Source organism: Benincasa hispida, chromosome 12 (assembly GCF_009727055.1).
Source record: "Benincasa hispida cultivar B227 chromosome 12, ASM972705v1, whole genome shotgun sequence".
NCBI lineage: Eukaryota > Viridiplantae > Streptophyta > Magnoliopsida > Cucurbitales > Cucurbitaceae > Benincasa > Benincasa hispida.
In genome coordinates this window covers 12,174,230-12,180,767 of record NC_052360.1, presented here as the reverse complement: position 1 = coordinate 12,180,767, position 6,538 = coordinate 12,174,230, and the positions used below count along the sequence as shown (strand labels likewise).

The 6,538-nt window shown below is 42.0% G+C and overlaps 1 non-coding gene across 1 annotated transcript; it reads right to left on the bottom strand.

The window, feature by feature from the left end:
• Nucleotides 1-2,035: 2,035 nt before the first annotated feature.
• On the bottom strand, nucleotides 2,036-2,142 carry LOC120068620. Its single transcript, XR_005479258.1, has one exon. It is a non-coding gene; the product is annotated as a small nucleolar RNA R71 (small nucleolar RNA).
• Nucleotides 2,143-6,538: the final 4,396 nt, after the last annotated feature.

The following is a 6,538-nucleotide window of genomic DNA, read 5'->3' as shown; positions in this document are numbered from 1 at the left end:
TGGTCGAATGCAGCATTACTGCAAGGCTTTGCGGTGATCGTGTTCGCAAACATTTGCTCAAGAAGGATTGTCGCAACTTGGTCGGTGCAACATGGTAGGCGCATCTGGGTGAAAGGCTAATTAATCGCGATGGGAAAGAAAGCTGATGACAGTCGAATCCGAATTAAGTTGACAGTCGCTAACAATAACAAGTACATTCACTTTTCAGTGACAAATATTCGACGCATCAATCAGGATTAAAGTCGTCCCATCTGTGCAATCATGAGAGAGAAGCCGCCGTTCACCCTGAATGTTCTATAAATACCAAAGGCATCCTTCAGAAAAGAGGTTCACCATTCCACGAGTTAGAAAATTCAACTATTCGGATCGCACATCTTTGTTCATAGTTTTCCTTTCATTTTAAGGCGGAGAAAGAGAGGAGTGGTAACGGCGGAGATCGCTCAGGGCAACTCGAGAGAGAACCTTGGGGCATAGAAGCAGAGAGCGAGCCGACCCTCGCGAGAGCGAGTTTATCTTTCGAACACAAGTAGAAAATCAGTGTAAAAGCCTGGACATCAAGAGATTGCTACAGGATCTTTATTCTATACTTACATTGTCATTTTGTACTTCATCTTTATATTTATACAATGGAAATCCTATTTCTACATCTGTTCACTTTCTTAGCTTGCATGAGTAGCTAAACCAATCGAATGGGTTGAGAAGAACCAAGCTAACATAACCTAGGAAGTTCATTGCTTACGATTATCTTGTGTTATGTTGTGCCAAATGCCCCTTTAGAGCTACTCGAGAGAGAGTCTGAAGAAAGAACCTAGACTCGAAAGAGCAAGATTAGAACTGCATAAACAAGAGATAGGGACTTAGAGATAAGCTCTGTTTGTCAACCTGCATCGCATGCATCCTAGAGATAGGAATGATATTATGTGGTCGCCTTATTTGTGTGTGTGTTATTCTGTCATCGCATAAATAAAAATAGAGGCTTATGTGTAGGTCTTATAGACTTATCGCATATATCGCATGCGTTCTAGCATTAGAAGTCATAGCATTCGCATTGAGAGATAGTTTACTATTGTATGCATGTTGCATGATCGCAAAGCATGAACGCATCCTAGGAAGTGTTAGCCGAAACCCTTCTCAACCCATTCACCGCATACTCATCATATCTTACCAACTCTTTTTAAACTCCGCCGCATTTGTTATTTTTTTTATCATCGCAAACAACAACCTCAACAACTATTTATTTATTTGGTTATCGCAAGGTTTTCCTAAAAATTACCGATGCAACCTGTTTTCACAAGTCCCTGAGTTCGACCTTGGACTTACCAAGAAACTCAGTGGAGTTTACACTTAGATTCTGCTGAGGAAACTTGAGTGCTCAACGTAAATTCACCATCGCATATCATCCATAATTTCACTTTATAAAAAAAAGCATTAAGTTTTTGGCTCCGTTGTCAGGGACTTCAGCAAAATAGTGTGCTAATGGTAATTTTTCTGATTTCTTTGCAGACTCTCAATCTCTGGCAAATTACGACTCAAAGATTCAGAGAGCGTTTAGATGGAGACTGAGAGACCGCCAACAACAACCACAATCAGATAAAGAAGAGATGGCGGAGCAGCCTAGAAACGGAGCACCAAATGATAACAATGTCATGGCGAATCTAATCCTGCTGACAAAAGATCGCAATAGGCCCATTAGGGACTATGCATCGCCAAACCTCTATGATTTCTCACCAGGAATCATGAGGCCTGCCCTCGACGAAAGCCGACGGTGATGCTGCAGATGATCCAGACTACAGAAAAATTCGGAGGAAGGTGTGGTGAAGACCCGCACGCCCACCTCCGAAGCTTTATTGTAATCTGCAATACTTTTTTGTTCTCGAACATCTCTTCAGAAAAAGTTCGACTAACTTTGTTTCCATTTTCTCTCTGTGATCAGGCTAGAAAATGGGTGTATTCTCTCAAACCGGGAGAGATCACTTTTTGGGAACAAGTCGTGGAGAAGTTTATGAAGAAATATTTTCCACCTGTTGAGAATGCCAGACAAAGGAAACTCATTACAAATTTTGAACAAGACATGGACGAATCACTCAGCGATGCTTGGGCGAGGTTTAAAAGATTGGTCAGGGATTGCCCACACAATGGTTTGCCAGACTGCCTTCAGATGGAAATTTTTTATCATGGTTTGAATCCCGCTTCGTAGACCACTACTAATGCGGCAGCCACTGGTGGTCTGCTTGATAAAATGTATGATAAGGCAAAGAATATCTTGGATCGCATCTCTAAGAACCACGAAGATTGGAGAGAGTATGACCAGAGATTGAGAATCAAAGACAATGATGCAAGTAATGGTGCTATTGCTTCACTACAAAATCAGATGACCGAAATGATGAACTTAATCCAGAGAATTGCGATCAGCAGCCAACACCACAAAATGGGCAAATCAATGCAATCAGTCAAAACACCACAAGGTGTGCGACTTCCGGTGATGGGCACGCGATGGAAGATTGCCCACAAAATCCACAATCTATTTACTTTGTAAAAAATAATCCCTTTTCGAATACCTATAACCTCGGGTGGCGAAACCACCCCAATTTTGCTTGGAAGAATCAACAACAGAATTTCCATCCCGTGGTGTAGAAAGAAGGGCCACCAGAATTTTTCCCACGCAACAACGGTTAGACAAGAAATCAAGCAAGTAGCTCACAACCACCACAATCCTCTTCTCTGGAAAGCCTATTAAAGCAATACATAGAGAAAAACGAAACTGTGCTTCAAAGNATATCACGAACGTAATGCATTAACTACGCAATCCCTGTGTTCGACCTCGGATCACTTCGAGAAACTTGTGGTGGAATTATACTTGGTTTCAACGCAAGGAAACTTGTGACAACGCATAGCATACTACCAGCATTTCATTAATAACGCATACATCTAGAAGTAGTATCGCATAAAAGTCTGAATAAGCATAACACATCATCCACATTCCATTTCCATCATTCATCACTGTCCATGTGCTTATTTAACACCATCAATATATGCCTCTATAGATTCTTCCCGCGGAATAATGGTCAGACAAGCAGTCAAGCCAGTAGCTCGCAACCACCGCAATCTTCCTCCTTGGAAAGCTTGTTGAAGCAGTATATAGAGAAAAATGAAACTGTGCTTCAAAATCAGGCTACGTCCATCCGCAATCTAGAATTACATATGGGCCAGATTGCAAGCGATCTAAAGAACAGACTGCAAGGGGCTCTGTCGAGTTCAAAAGAACTCCCACGTAACCCGGGGGGATCAGGTAAAGAGCAATGTCAAGTTGTGACATTGCGGAGTGGAAAAACTATGGAGGGAGAAAGAAAGAAGCCTAGCCAGACTGCTCCCATTGCGTTGGAACCTGAAATTGCGGTGACTCTAGAAGAAGAAGAAAAAGAAAAAGAAGTGATAGGCCAAAAGTTGCGTCCATCTCAAATCCGACAGAAAATGGGACCATGAGAGTGCAGTTGCCACCTTTCTCGCAAAGGCTCAGAAAGAAAAAGAATGACGAGGTATAGTACCAACACTTCTTGTCTATGTTAAAACAATTACATATTAATATGTCGTTCAGTGAAGCGATTGAGGAGATATCTGCTTACACGAAGTTTCTGAAGGATATAGTAACTAAGAAAAGGGGCACTAGTAAGTTTGCCACGGTGGCTTTAACACAGAGTTCGAAATCAATAATTCCACCGAAGATGGGCGATCCTGGGAGCTTTACTATACCTTGCTCCATTGGAGAACTGTACATCTGGCAAGCATTGTGTGACCTTGGAGCCAGCATCAATTTGATGCCTCTGTCGATCTTTAAGCAGCTAAATGTGGGGCAACTTGCGCCCACGACCGTGACTCTCCAACTGGCAGATAGATCTTTGGTTCATCTAAAGGGAAAGGTGAAAGATGTGTTGATAACCATTGACAAATTTATCCTACCAGCCGACTTCATCATTTTGGACTACGAGGCTAACAAAGATGTGCCCATCATTCTAGGGCGACCATTTTTATCAAAAGGTCATGCTCAGATTGTTGTGCATAAAGAAGAGATCACTTTGAGCATCAATGGACAGAAGCTCAAGTTCAATATAATTCGTGCCATGAAGTTTCCGTATAAAGAAGACCTGCATGACTCAGATGATGACCAGAATTTGATTGAGGAAGAAAAGTTTGATGAAGAGAATGAAGAAGAGGATGCCAGCGCATCTGTTGCTGCCCATAATGCGATCATAACAAAAACAAACAAGGAAGAAGAAATGATCGCAAATCAAGAAGAAGAGCCAACAGAAAAAGAAGAAAGAAAAACAACGCAACCTCCCTAGTAGGACCAGAAACATTTAAAGTACGCATTTTTGGGGAAGAATGATAAGCTTCTAGTTATCATTTCCTCTAAGCTCAACGAAGACTAGGAGAATGCATTGATGAGCATTCTAAGGAAACATGTGCGAGCAATTGGTTGGACGCTCATTGACATTAGAGGAATTAGCCCAACGTATTGTATGCACCGCATTCGTCTTGAAGAGGACCACAAAGCAACAATCGAACATCAGCGCAGACTCAACCCTGCGATGAAAGAGGTCGTCAAGAAGGAGGTCATTAAATGGTTAGATGCGAGCATTATCTATCCTATAGCAGATAGCATGTGGGTCAACCCTGTGCAGTGTGTGCCGAAAAAGGGTGGCATGACGGTAATCCTGAATGAAAACAATGAATTAATACCGCAAAGGACCGTCACTGGGTGACGCGTTTGCATGGATTACCGCAAGCTGAATGCGGCCACAAAGAAAGATCATTTCCCTCTACCATTTATTGATCAAATGCTAGACTGTCTAACTGGAAATGATTTTACTGCTTTCTGGATGGTTATGCCAGGTGCAACCAAATTATGATAGCTCCAAAAGACCAAGACAAGACCATATTCACCTGCCCATATGGGACCTTCGCTTTTTGCCGCATGCCTTTTGGCCTCTGCAATGCGCCAAGCACGTTCCAAAGGTGCATAATGGCCATCTTTTCAGACTATCTTAAGAACTCTGTTGAAATCTTTATGGACGACTTCTCTGTTTATGGGAACACTTATGAAGTTTGTCTAGCCAACTTGGAGAAGATACTGAAGAGATGCGAAGAGACGAATCTGGTGCTTAATTGGGAAAAATGCCATTTCATGGTGAAGGAGGGCATAGTGTTGGGACAAGGTTTCTAGGGATGGATTGGAGGTGGACAAAGCAAAAATCGAAGCAATTGAAAAACTTCCACCTCCAATAAGTGTGAAGGCTGTACGAAGCTTCTTGGGGCACGCTGGATTCAACAAATGCTTTGTCAAAGATTTTTCGAAAATAGTACGACCACTGAGTGCGTTGTTAGAGGTTGACAAAAAATTTGAGTTTGACAACAACTGCCTTAACACATTCAGAGTTTTGAAGAATGCGCTGATTACCACACCAGTGTTAATTGCACCTGACTGGACACTTTTTTTTGAAATTATGTGTGATGCAAACAGGTATGCAATGGGAGCAGATTTGGCACAAAAGAGAAAAAAAATCTTGCACCCCATCCCATATGCGAGTAAAACATTAAATCCTACTCAGACAAATTATACCACCACAGAGAAAGAGCTTCTGGCAGTAATTTTTGCGTTGGAAAAATTTCAAGCATATCTGCTGGGGACAAAGGTACTCATCCATACTGATCATTCGGAAATCAAGTACTTAATGACAAAGAAGGACGCAAAGCCGAGGTTGATCAGATGGGTTCTCCTCATTCAAGAATTTGACATAGAAATAATTGACATGAAGGGGACAGAAAACCAAGTTGCAGATCACTTGTCTAGACTGGAAAATCCGGAGGTTGACCGCAATGAGTCTGAGGTGAGTGTAGTGTTCCCAGATGAGCAGCTGATCCATATTGAAGAATTTCCCTGATATGCAGACATAGTCAATTATCTGGTTTGCAAGCAATTTCCTGAAGATTACACCTACCACCAACAGAGGAAGCTCAAACATGAATTCAAACATTGTTTTTGGGATGAGATGAATCTGTATAAAAGAGGGGCAGACCATATTTTTCGATTATGCGTACCAAATGCTGCTCAACAACGCATATTATCACAATGTCATGACTCACCATATGGTGGGCACTTTGGAGGACAGCACACCACAGCTAAAGTTTTTACAAAGTGGATTATTCTGGCCCACATTGTTTAAGGATGCAGCTGACTACACCATGAAATGCGATCGGTGCCAACGCACAGGTAACATTTCATGGAAACATGCAATGCCAATGAACACCATCTTGGAGTTTGAATTTTTCGACGTATGGGGGATTGATTTCATGGGACCATTCCCTCCCTTGAATGGTGAACATTATATTTTATTAGTCGTCGATTATGTATCCAAGTGGGTAGAGGCAATAGCATACGCCGCAAGTGATGCAGCGGTCGTCTCCCAATTCCTGAAGAAACATATTTTCACTCGTTTTGGCACTCCCCGTGCCATCATAAATGATGAAGGGTCCCATTTTG